The sequence below is a fragment of the Saccopteryx leptura genome, chromosome 1 (genome assembly GCF_036850995.1).
Source record: "Saccopteryx leptura isolate mSacLep1 chromosome 1, mSacLep1_pri_phased_curated, whole genome shotgun sequence".
NCBI classification, from domain to species: domain Eukaryota; kingdom Metazoa; phylum Chordata; class Mammalia; order Chiroptera; family Emballonuridae; genus Saccopteryx; species Saccopteryx leptura.
Genome location: NC_089503.1, coordinates 388162940 through 388174491, shown reverse-complemented (window position 1 = coordinate 388174491; position 11552 = coordinate 388162940). Strand labels below are relative to the sequence as shown.

The following is an 11552-nucleotide window of genomic DNA, read 5'->3' as shown; positions in this document are numbered from 1 at the left end:
CTGATGGGTGAGGTGTCCTTTGGATCCTCAGGGTTCCTGCTTTCACAGACATGGGTCCATGTGTGCTCCACAGTGAACTAGGAAAGGGGGTCCACTTCTGTTCTCCTAACTACCCATCACTGTGTTTCCATGTGGAATGACTTGTTTATTTCTTCCTTTTGTTTTTCAGCCATACAGTGGGCACAGGAAAAACGTAAGTACTGATAACGTGCCCCCCCGTCGTTCCCTCACCTGTCCCGTATTCCCTGTCCTCTCTCTCAGTGACCATCTGTCTTTTGTCTCAGTTCTTGATCCTCCCACTCTGATAACCACCTTCATTTGCTCCTCAATTTCTACAATTATTACCGCTGTCATTGTCTTGTTGAAATGAAGGAGACAGAGGCTTTTGGTCAAATGAATATTATCACTAACATATTTGCAAATTTTGGTACTTTTAAACTTCCTGAGTGTAAGTTTCCTCAAGGACAGCTCAGGTCATTTGATTCAAAACCTCCCTTCTTCTTTCTCTTCATCTGAATGGCCAGCTACATTCAGACATGACTTAAAACAGAAACTCATTTATAATAAGGTTGCAAATTAATCGATGGCCACAAACGATGTGAATAGACTCACATAAGAACCGACTCCTGTGTTTACCCACACGAGCAGTCTCTCCGTAACTCTTGTGTATTAGTTGCAACAACTTTGTACAATGAAAGTACTGCAATTAGAAATAAATGCATACATATATAGAAGCATAAAAAGACTATATTAAATAGAGCAAATATTTCATCGTGGTCCACATAGGGTGGATAGGAATCAAGAATATTTTTATTAAAAATCTCCAGAACATTTAAAAATATAACACAATTTACTAAATAAAATTCTTCTCTTCTATTTTAAATTCTTTTAAATATTTATTGAATTTATTGGGATAATAGTGGTTAATAAAACTGTACAGATCTGAGGTGCACAATTCTGTCACACATCATGTGTACATGGCAGTGTGTTCACCACCCAGTCACAAACCCTTCTGTCACCCTTTTATTTATTTTAAATCTTCATGTCATCACATGTCATATGGTATTTTTATAATTGTAGTGATTATTTCAGTGAAATGAATTTTCAAGGCATTTTCTTTATTTATGGCACATATGAGACTTGTCTACCTTGCAGAAACCAAATTAGAAGATGTTTGATTTTCACTTCCTTTTCTTTACACTGTGTAGAAAACCAGTCTCACTCATGTGAACTGAGATATTTGTTTCTCAATTAAGGTAAAGGCACAGTAAAGTCCAGTGAGAAACAGAATCTCTGTCAAAGAATCCCAGTCCTTTCTCTGTCCTGAATCCAGCCACCATGAGTATTAAGATATTCTTCATTCAGAAATGAGTTAAAACAGAATCTCCAATACACTGTGGTTAACAACCATCCCATGGACAAAAGCATGGAGGACGCAGCCCCCAGACCCCTGACGCTGTGTCACTGGGAGGAGCTGTGTGTCAGTGCTCCTCCCACAGTGTGGTGGCCACTCTGCACCATGTCGCTGCCACAGCAGTGAGACTCACTGATGTGTTTAAAGTATCCGGTGACCATACAAAGCTAGCAAACAGAGTAACAGAAACATAAATATCTCAAATAGACAAGGAATGTTTTCAGCCTGGCCTGTGGTGACCCGGTGGACAGAGTGTGGACCTGGAACACGGAGGTTGCCAGTTTGACCCTGGACTTGCCCGGACACGGCACACAGGGCAGCAGCTACAGCTACAGTGAAGTCCACATGCTACATTTCTATCTCCCATTTTTTTCCTCAGTTCTATTAATATATAAAATATTTTTAAAAATCAATTATTTTATAAATTAAACAGCAAAATGAATATTTTTTAATTTTCATATTATTTTACTAAATTAACTTCCTTTTTCTCCTTTTTATTTATTGTAGAATACTGGTGGTCAATAGTGAGCTCTGAGCCACTGTGTTTTGGGGAGGCATGTGTGATTTGGGGGGGGTGTGTGTTCATTTGTAATTAACTTCATTTTGTATTTGAATTTATCAGTAAATTTGAATTCTCTTTGTGGTTGTCTCCCATTAAATTGAAATTGACATTTTCTTTCATTTTTCTTTTTCAGAGGAATTTAAGAGACAATTAGGTAAAATTGCTGATATTTCTTTACTTTTAATCTCCTGGAAAACATCTGTCTTACTTCTCTCTTGAATATTTCCGGCCTATTTATCCAAGTTCCTTCCGTTGGTCTGTCCTCCTCCTAGATGTCTGCTGTCTCTCCCACATGATTCTGAGACAGCACCTCTTTCATTGGGGACTCTGTTGACTTCGTTTTCCTGTCTTTCATCCTCTCCTGCATCTCTTTGTCATTTTACACAGCTGTCTCCCTGTAAACTTTGGCTACAGCAGTCTTAAAGAGAATTGTCACAGTTTCATTCAGAATTTGGTAAATGAAAGGCTTCAAACTGACAGATATATGGTGTTTAGTATATATAGATATAGATAGATATAGATATAGATATAGATATAGATAAATATAGATATGTATATATTACTATATATATGTGTGTATATATTTTTGTATATATATATATATCTGTGTGTATGTGTTTTGGGAAATATTCAAACTTAGGACTTCTATCAAATATTCTAAATTTGAGTGCCCATTAATTTGCAATGGATACTCTCCAAACTCTTGAGAGAACAGTTTCCAAAATCAGCATCAGTGTCTGTGTCCATTGTGTCCTCAAAGCCTGTGTCATGATAAATACCTTCTATCATTCACTGGTCAGATGTGAGAGAGTGGGGCGTCCCTCTTCCACTGTCCTTGATCATATGACCCAGGTGTTCTAAGCTTTCTAATTATTTTACCCTACTTTTTGAGCTTTTAAAAATATTCAAACAATCCGGTTTCTTATTCTTTCACCTTATTGTAAACACAGTTTACAAATGTCAAACAGCACTTAACAATTAACAATTTGCTGAGGGATATAATACCTTAATGTGAGTTCAAAAGTAATAGAACTCTGATCTCTACATAATATGTGAAGAACACAAGAAATAAATATTGACCATGATATATCACAAATAGAAAGAACCTTAATCATTCAAATCTTAATAGTAGCTTTTTCTAATGAGAATTTCAATTATATTTTTGTTTCCTTAGGAATGGTCTTTAGGAATATATCCCTCTATGTACACAGCAGGTGTCATGTGATGAGCACAACAATAAAGGTTTGGGACAGATATGTGCCTCTACTGTACACATTCTATCACTGCTTAAGTAACTGTCCCACATGTGAATACATTTGTTTTTAGCCTGAAAAAGGTGATATTCCAGTGACAGTAGAACATTAGTATTAGATATCCCAGAACGTCTGATCTAACACACTCATTGTTTTATTTCCTGACTTAGTCTCCTGTGCACAGGGGACAGGGGAGGGAGAACAGCATTGACTCTGATGGGTGAGGTGTCCTTTGGATCCTCAGGGTTCCTGCTTTCACAGACATGGGTCCATGTGTGCTCCACAGTGAACTATGAAAGGGCCCATTTCTGATCTTAATCCTACCCATCATTATATTTTCATATGGAATGAGTTTTTATTTTTTCCTTTTGCTTTTCAGCTGAGCAAAATGCACAGGAAAAACGTAAGTAGCGATGATCTACTGCCCTGTCCTTCCTTCACCTGTTCCTTCTTCCCAGTCCTCTCTCTCAGTGACCACCTACCTTTTGTCTCAGTGTCTTGGTCCTCCCACTCTGATAACCACCTTCATTTGCTCCTCAATTTCTCCCATTATTACTGCTGTCATTGTCTTCCTGAAATTAAGGAGACAGAGGCTTTTGATCAAGTGAATATTATCACTAACTTATTTGCAAGTTTTGGTACTTTTAAAGTTTCTGAGTGTACGTTTCCTCAAGGACAGCTCAGGTCATTGGGTTCAAAACCTCCCTTCTTCTTTCCCTTCATCTGATTCACTCAGCTACATTCAGACATGACTTAAAACAGAAACTCAGATACATTAAGGTTGCGAATTAACTGATGGCCAAAAACGATGTGAATAGACGCACATAAAAACCAACTCCTATGGTCACATACACGAGCAGTCTCTCAGTAACTCTTGTGTATTAGTTGGAGCAACTTTGTACAATGAAGGTGCTGCGATTAGAAATGAACGCATACATATATAGAAGCATAAAAGAGTATAGTAAATAGGATGAATATTTCATCATGCTCTACATAGAGTTGATAGGAATCAAGAATATTTTTATTAAAGAATATCCAGGAAAAAAAAGAATATCCAGAATATTTAAAAATTTAACACAATTTATTAAATATAATTTGTTTTTTCTATTTTAAGTTGTTTTAAATATTTATTGAATTTTGGGGGGTAATAGTGGTCAATAAAACTGTACAGATCTGAGGTGCACAATTCTGTCACACATCATGTGTATGTGGCAGTGTGTTCACCACTCAGTCACAAACCCTTCTGTCACCATTTTATTTATTTTAAATCTTTATGGCATCACATCACATGGTATTTTTATAACTTTAGTGATGATTTCAGTGAAATAGATTTTCAAGGCATTTTCTTTATTTATGGAACATATGACACTTGGCCACCTTGCAGAAATCCCAGTCCTTTCTCTGTCCTGAATTCAACTCCCATGAGTATTAAGATGTTCTTCATTCAGAAATGAGTAAAAACAGAATCTCCAATACACTGTGGTTAACAGCCAACCCATGGACAAAAACATGGAGGATGCAGCTCCCAGACCCCTGACCGTGTGTCACTGGGAGGAGCTGTGTGTCAGTGCTCCTTCCACAGTGCACCATGTCGCCACTCTGCACCATGTCGCTGCCACAGCAGTGAGACTCGCTGATGTGTTTAAAGTATCCAGTGACCATACTAAAACTTACAAACAGAGTAACGGAAACATAAATATCTCAAATAGACAAGAATATTTTCAGCCTTATCTGTGGCAGCCCTGTGGATAGAGCGTGGACCTGGAACACTGAGGTTGTCAGTTCAACCCTCAACCTGCCCAGAAAAGGCAAACAGGGAACTCAACACACAACTAAACTGAAACCACTATGGGTCCACATGCTATTTTCCTATCTCCCATTCCTTTCCTCAATTCTATTAATATATAAAATAGTTTCAAAAATCAATTACTTTATAAATTATACAGCAAAACAAATATTTTTAAATTTTCATATTATTTTATTAAATTAACACTCTTTTCCTTTTTTTTATATACTCTACAATACTGGCGGTCAATAGTGAGCTCTGAGCCACTGTGTTTTGGGGAGGCATGTGTGATTTGAGGTGTGTGTGTGTGTGTGTGTGTGTGTGTTCATTTGAAATTAACCTAATTTTGTAGTTAAATTTATCAGTAAATTTGAATTCTCTTTGTGGATGTTTCTCATGAAATTAACATTGACATTTTCTTTTTTTTCTTTTCTTTTTCAGAGGAATTTAAGAGACAATTAGGTAAAATTACTGATATTTCTTTACTTTTAATACACTTGAAAACATCTGGTTTATTTCTCGCTTTGACATTTTCATCTTTTTTATCCAAGTGTCTTCCATTGGTCTGTCCCCATCCTAGATGTCTGCTGTCCCTCCCACATGATTTTGAGACAGCACCTCATTCATTTGGGGCTCTGTTGATGTCTGTTTCCCTGTCTTTCATCCTTTCCTGTATCTCTTTGTCATTTTACACAGCTATTTTCCTGTAAACTTTGGCTGCAGCAGTCTTAAAGAGAATTGTCACAGTTTCATTCATATTTTGGTAGATGAAAGGTTTCAAGCTGACAGATACCTGGTGTTTAGTATATATAGATATAGATATAGACATGTATATATTAGTGTCTGTATGTGTGTGTTTTTGGAAAATATCCAAACTTAAGACTTCTGTTCAAATAATCTAAATTTGAGTATCCATTACTTTGCAATGGATAATGGATACTTCTCCAAACCCTTGAGAGAACAGTCTCCAAAATCAGTATTCAGTGTCTCTGTCCATTTTCTCCTCACAGCCTAAGTCATAATAAATACCTGATGTCATTCACTGGTCAGATGTGAGAGAGTGAGGCGTCCCTCTTCCACTGTCCTTGATCATGTGACCCAGGTGTTCCAAGGTTTCTAATATATTACATAATTTTTTCGGATCTTTAAAAATGTCCAAACAGGCCCTGGCCGGTTGGCTCAGCGGTAGAGCGTCGGCCTGGCGTGCGGGGGACCCGGGTTCGATTCCTGGCCAGGGCACATAGGAGAGGTGCCCATTTGCTTCTCCATCCCTCCCCCTCTCCTTCCTCTCTGTCTCTCTCCTCCCCTCCCGCAGCCAAGGCTCCATTGGAGCAAAGATGGCCCAGGTGCTGGGGATGGCTCCTTGGCCTCTGCCCCAGGCGCTAGAGTGGCTCTGGTCGCTGCAGAGCGACGCCCCGGAGGGGCAGAGCATCGCCCCCTGGTGGGCAGAGAGTCGCCCCTGGTGGGCGTGCTGGGTGGATCCCTGTTGGGCGCATGCGGGAGTCTGTCTGACTGTCTCTCCCCGTTTCCAGCTTCAGAAAAATACAAAAAAAAATGTCCAAACATATCCTTTTTTCATACTTTGGCATTATGTTGACACCGGTATCAAATGACAATAGCAGTTAAAAATAAAAATTTATCAAAGTATCACTTGTCTTAAGGTAAGTTAAAAAGTGATGCATCTCTGACCTGTACTTTTTATATGATGAGTACAAAAAAACAGTTGACCAAGATTCAAAAAACAAACTATTTAAACATTCAGAGCTCAATATTGCTTTTTTCCTGAGAATGTTCTTTAAGAATATATCCTTCTGTGCACAGAGCAGGTGTCATATGACGAGTGCATCAAAACCAGGTTTCTCATGATGGGGCCTCTGCTGTTGGCTTCCTCACCACTGGTTAAGTCCCTGTCTCCTGTGTGAATACGTTTGTTTTTTAATCTGAAAAAAGATGTTAGTTCCCCAACATGAGAACACTTAAGTAATGCACATTTCAGCATTTGTGATCTAACTCTCTCATCGTTTTATGTCCTGACTTAGTCTCCTGTGCACAGGGGACAGGGGAGGGAGAACAGCATTGACTCTGATGGGTGAGGTGTCCTTTGGATCCTCAGGGTTCCTGCTTTCACAGACATGAGTCCATGTGTGCTCCAGCGTGAACTAGGAAAGGGCCCATTTCTGATCTTAATCCTACCCATCATTATATTTTCATATGGAATGAGTTCTTTATTTTTTCCTTTTGCTTTTCAGCTGAGCAAAATGCACAGGAAAAACGTAAGTAGCGATGATCTACTGCCCTGTCCTTCCTTCACCTGTTCCTTCTTCCCTGTCCTCTCTCTCAGTGACCACCTACCTTTTGTCTCAGTGTCTTGGTCCTCCCACTCTGATAACCACCTTCATTTGCTCCTCAATTTCTCCCATTATTACTGCTGTCATTGTCTTCCTGAAATTAAGGAGACAGAGGCTTTTGATCAAGTGAATATTATCACTAACTTATTTGCAAGTTTTGGTACTTTTAAAGTTTCTGAGTGTACGTTTCCTCAAGGACAGCTCAGGTCATTGGATTCAAAACCTCCCTTCTTCTTTCCCTTCATCTGATTCACTCAGCTACATTCAGACATGACTTAAAACAGAAATTCAGATACATTAAGGTTGCGAATTAACTGATGGCCAAAAACGATGTGAATAGACGCACATAAGAACCAACTCCTATGGTCACATATAGTTGGAGCAACTTTGTACAATGAAGGTGCTACAATTAGAAATGAACGCATACATATATAGAAGCATAAAAGAGTATAGTAAATAGGATGAATATTTCATCATGCTCTACATAGAGTTGATAGGAATCAAGAATATTTTTATTAAAGAATATCCAGGAAAAAAAAGAATATCCAGAATATTTAAAAATTTAACACAATTTATTAAATATAATTTGTTTTTTCTATTTTAAGTTGTTTTAAATATTTATTGAATTTTGGGGGGTAATAGTGGTCAATAAAACTGTACAGATCTGAGGTGCACAATTCTGTCACACATCATGTGTATGTGGCAGTGTGTTCACCACTCAGTCACAAACCCTTCTGTCACCATTTTATTTATTTTAAATCTTTATGGCATCACATCACATGGTATTTTTATAACTTTAGTGATGATTTCAGTGAAATAGATTTTCAAGGCATTTTCTTTATTTATGGAACATATGACACTTGGCCACCTTGCAGAAATCCCAGTCCTTTCTCTGTCCTGAATTCAACTCCCATGAGTATTAAGATGTTCTTCATTCAGAAATGAGTAAAAACAGAATCTCCAATACACTGTGGTTAACAGCCAACCCATGGACAAAAACATGGAGGATGCAACCCCCAGACCCCGGACCGTGTGTCACTGGGAGGAGCTGTGTGTCAGTGCTCCTTCCACAGTGCACCATGTCGCCACTCTGCACCATGTCGCTGCCGCAGCAGTGAGACTGACTGATGTGTTTAAAGTATCCAGTGACCATACTAAAACTTACAAACAGAGTAACGGAAACATAAATATCTCAAATAGACAAGAATATTTTCAGCCTTATCTGTGGCAGCCCTGTGGATAGAGCGTGGACCTGGAACACTGAGGTTGTCAGTTCAACCCTCAACCTGCCCAGAAAAGGCAAACAGGGAACTCAACACACAACTAAACTGAAACCACTATGGGTCCACATGCTATTTTCCTATCTCCCATTCCTTTCCTCAATTCTATTAATATATAAAATAATTTCAAAAATCAATTACTTTATAAATTATACAGCAAAACAAATATTTTTAAATTTTCATATTATTTTATTAAATTAACACTCTTTTCCTTTTTTTTATTTACTCTACAATACTGGTGGTCAATAGTGAGCTCTGAGCCACTGTGTTTTGGGGAGGCATGTGTGATTTGAGGTGTGTGTGTGTGTGTGTGTGTGTGTGTGTGTGTGTGTGTGTGTTCATTTGAAACTAAACTAATTTTGTAGTTAAATTTATCAGTAAATTTGAATTCTCTTTGTGGATGTTTCTCATGAAATTAACATTGACATTTTCTTTTTTTCTTTTCTTTTTCAGAGGAATTTAAGAGACAATTAGGTAAAATTACTGATATTTCTTTACTTTTAATACACTTGAAAACATCTGGTTTATTTCTCACTTTGACATTTTCATCTTTTTTATCCAAGTGTCTTCCATTGGTCTGTCCCCATCCTAGATGTCTGCTGTCCCTCCCACATGATTTTGAGACAGCACCTCATTCATTTGGGGCTCTGTTGATGTCTGTTTCCCTGTCTTTCATCCTTTCCTGTATCTCTTTGTCATTTTACACAGCTATTTTCCTGTAAACTTTGGCTGCAGCAGTCTTAAAGAGAATTGTCACAGTTTCATTCATATTTTGGTAGATGAAAGGTTTCAAGCTGACAGATACCTGGTGTTTAGTATATATAGATATAGATATAGACATGTATATATTAGTGTCTGTATGTGTGTGTTTTTGGAAAATATCCAAACTTAAGACTTCTGTTCCAATAATCTAAATTTGAGTATCCATTACTTTGCAATGGATAATGGATACTTCTCCAAACCCTTGAGAGAACAGTCTCCAAAATCAGTATTCAGTGTCTCTGTCCATTTTCTCCTCACAGCCTAAGTCATAATAAATACCTGATGTCATTCACTGGTCAGATGTGAGAGAGTGAGGCGTCCCTCTTCCACTGTCCTTGATCATGTGACCCAGGTGTTCCAAGGTTTCTAATATATTACATAATTTTTTCGGATCTTTAAAAATGTCCAAACAGGCCCTGGCCGGTTGGCTCAGCAGTAGAGAGTTGGCCTGGCGTGCGGGGGACCCGGGTTCGATTCCTGGCCAGGGCACATAGGAGAGGCGCCCATTTGCTTCTCCACCCCCACCCCCCGTCCTTCCTCTCTGTCTCTCTCCTCCCCTCCCGCAGCCAAGGCTCCATTGGAGCAAAGATGGCCCAGGTGCTGGGGATGGCTCCTTGGCCTCTGCCCCAGGCGCTAGAGTGGCTCTGGTCGCTGCAGAGCGACGCCCCGGAGGGGCAGAGCATTTCCCCATGGTGGGCAGAGAGTCGCCCCTGGTGGGCGTGCCGGGTGGATCCCGGTCAGGCGCATGCGGGAGTCTGTCTGACTGTCTCTCCCCGTTTCCAGCTTCAGAAAAATACAAAAAAAAAATGTCCAAACATATCCTTTTTTTATACTTTGGCATTATGTTGACACCGGTATCAAATGACAATAGCAGTTAAAAATAAAAATTTATCAAAGTATCACTTGTCTTAAGGTAAGTTAAAAAGTGATGCATCTCTTATCTGTACTTTTTATATGATGAGTACAAAAAAACAGTTGACCAAGATTCAAAAAACAAACTATTTAAACATTCAGAGCTCAATATTGCTTTTTTCCTGAGAATGTTCTTTAAGAATATATCCTTCTGTGCACAGAGCAGGTGTCATATGACGAGTGCATCAAAACCGGGTTTCTCATGATGGGGCCTCTCCTGTTGGCTTCCTCACCACTGGTTAAGTCCCTGTCTCCTGTGTGAATACGTTTGTTTTTTAATCTGAAAAAAGATGTTAGTTCCCCAACATGAGAACACTTAAGTAATGCACATTTCAGCATTTGTGATCTAACTCTCTCATCGTTTTATGTCCTGACTTAGTCTCCTGTGCACAGGGGACAGGGGAGGGAGAACAGCATTGACTCTGATGGGTGAGGTGTCCTTTGGGTCCTCTGGGTTCCTGCTTTCACAGACATGGGTCCCCGTGTGCTCCACAGTGAACTAGGAAAGGGGCTCATTTCTGATCTCCTTCCTCCTCAATAATCTGTTTTCACTTGAAATGCTTTGTTTATTTCTTCCTTTTCCCTTTTACCTGAGAGTGAACAGGAGACAGGTCAGTACCAATAACCTCCCCTGTTCTTCCCTCACCTGTTCCTTATCCCCTGTCTTCTCTCTCAGTGACCATCTGCCTTTGTCTCAGTGTCTTAGTCTTCCAGCTCTGATTCCCTATGTTCATATGCTGTTCAGTTTCTCACATTGTTATCCCTCCCATTGTGTTGCAATCAAGGAGTCAAAGCTTTTCTGTCAAACTGATTTTATTAATAGCGTATCTAGAAGTGTAGGTAGGTTTAGATATTTTGACTACAAGAATTCTTCAAGGACAACTCTGGTCATTTGTTACAGAACCTTCCTTACTATCTTTTTTTCCCCTTCATCTAATTTACTTTGCTTCTTTCAGGCATGGCTTAAAACAGACACTCAAATACAATAACAAAGAGAAATAATACATGTACAAAAATGTTCTGAATAGACTCTCATAAGAACCTAATCCTGTAATAACCTATACGAGCAATCTTTCAATAACTTTTATACAGTGGTTGTTGCAAATTTGTACCCTTTAGGTACTGAAATTAGAATGGAATACATACATACGTATTTATATGTTTATTTATTTATTTATATAAATGCATATATATGTATATGAATGTATATATATGCATGCAGAGACCACTTTAAA

At 38.8% G+C, this 11552-nt stretch overlaps 1 protein-coding gene across 1 annotated transcript in view; it reads left to right on the top strand.

Annotated features, from left to right (window-relative positions):
• The first annotated feature begins 2115 nt into the window (after nt 1-2115).
• LOC136387789 (butyrophilin subfamily 1 member A1-like) overlaps nt 2116-11552 on the top strand; it is a 31597-nt gene continuing 22160 nt past the window's right edge. The window contains exons 1-5 of the mRNA XM_066359828.1: nt 2116-2130; nt 3609-3632; nt 5457-5477; nt 7265-7288; nt 9097-9117. The gene's annotated coding sequence lies outside the window, so the exon portion shown is untranslated. The remainder of the gene's footprint in view (nt 2131-3608; nt 3633-5456; nt 5478-7264; nt 7289-9096; nt 9118-11552) is intronic.